Below are 1,954 nucleotides of genomic sequence, written 5' to 3'. Positions count from 1 at the left end.
TTTTCTCTCTCTCTCTCTCTCTCTCTCTCTCTCTCTCATCTGCCGTCGGATCTCTTCTGCGCTCTTTTGACGGTCCTTCGCGTCGTCGCGTCAACAATTTCTTCATCGAGATGTAACTTTGAAAGAGATCTTGTCGTCGCTTCGTTCGTCTCCTCCGCCACACCTCCTTATGTTATCTATGCTTGCTTTTCGATCATTATATTAGTGACAGCTTTACGAGACGTCTTGGACATTATAATGCAGAAGCCCGTTCTTAGAATTCGCGTACGTGTACGAGAGGAGGCTGGCGCTTCGTCGGGACGTGAAAAATATTAAATTGATATCCTTAGAGTGGGAAGAAATATTAATCAGAGGATGTGTCCAATTATATTATCTAATTAATTGGTTATTTCCCAAATAGCTCGTGACAATCTTATAAGTTGAGGACAAATCTCACTGGAAGTAATTATCAGCCAAAACGCAGATAAAGTAAACAAATTAAGTAACGTTACACTGAAAACTTTTATTGTTATATATGTTTTTATTCTTTTGAAATAATTGCTTGTTAATTGTTTGTTTCCTTTCTATTTGTTTGATTGACACAAATTAGAGACTCATTGAATTTAGTATGAAGAAGCTCTTTTCTCGAACAAAAGGCGATAAGAAAACATTGTCTCAGACTACAATTCAATGTGGAACTTTAGCTAGTTAACGTTTAATTACACTTCGCAGCCTTCAGCCCGAAATAACAATCGCTATTTAATTCCATTTTATAGCGCTCTCCTCTTCGCCAGCCACCTTGCACTCCTGAGACAGAAGCTCCGGTTCCTCCGTGGTATTTTCGTCACGACCCGACGCGTCTTCGAAGAGATGAGGAAAAACGAGGTCGTTCGCGGTACGGAAAGGACGTTAAGAAAACCCAACAAAAAGAATAGAAAAATAAGAGAGAGAAGAAGGAGAAGAAAAAGAAAGAAGGAAATACAAGAGACACTTTCGAAGAAAACTCGATAGCGAGTAACTTACCTTAATCGTCGATCCTCGGCAAAGGGAACGGCTCCTTCCGGCTACGTCCTGGCATTGAGTCCTTCACCCACGGGAGAACTCGAAAATCGCGCGCGCTCCTCGACGAGCCAGCCGACGAGCGGGATCTACGAGGTGTCCGCGAAGTTCAGAGTGCGCTCGTCGACGGCCGCCCATCCCTACTCGGATCCAACGATTCAGAGGAGGGGCGATCATACATTGCGACGTAGAAGGCACCCCAGCCGGAGTAACCACGGCCGTCGTCGTCGTTGATTAGAGGGTGCTACATAATTAAATCTGAAATGATAGATTTAATTATGAAATTTTTAATATAACGTCGATTTGCAAAATGTTGGGTCATTGGATATCTCAAACTTGATCTACATTGTACTTTTTACTTTCTATTTCTGGTTCTCTATTTTTTTCTTGTTTTTCCATGAAGCTTCCGTCTTATTTAAGAAAAGAAAGAGAGAGTTAGGAAACCTTACATCTTTGTTATTGTGTTGGGTGAAATATTTTACTTTATTTCAAGTATCTTCCGAGACATAAATATTATAAAAGTAGCGTATAAAATTACTACCTAACTTCTTTCTTGCTTTTAAAGTAGATATTTTATTTTTGTTAATCTTATTAATATTTATTTCTTAACAAAAATGACGAAGTTATTAATTTCGTAATATATAAAATTCAACGGGCTGTAATTTCGATAAAAGTAATGAGAGATGGTTCTCGAAGTATTTCACAGCTTAAAGTCTCTAATTTACAGAAATATTTTTGAATATAATAATCATCTATTTTTTTTAATACTACGCGAATAATAATAAAATCGAAAATATAAAAATCCGTCAAGAGTATCAAAATTGTTTATAAAGTTTATCAAATTACACTGCGTAAAAGAAAAATTATATCTAAATGCCGTTTACATCGCTTAAAAGTGTCAACTTTCTCTTTTGCG

The sequence above is a fragment of the Odontomachus brunneus genome, unplaced genomic scaffold (genome assembly GCF_010583005.1).
Source record: "Odontomachus brunneus isolate Ranch 3 - 2012 unplaced genomic scaffold, Obru_v1 Obru_scaffold_194, whole genome shotgun sequence".
Lineage (NCBI taxonomy): Eukaryota > Metazoa > Arthropoda > Insecta > Hymenoptera > Formicidae > Odontomachus > Odontomachus brunneus.
The sequence above is the reverse complement of the archived record's forward strand: the minus strand, read 5'-3'. Positions refer to the sequence as shown.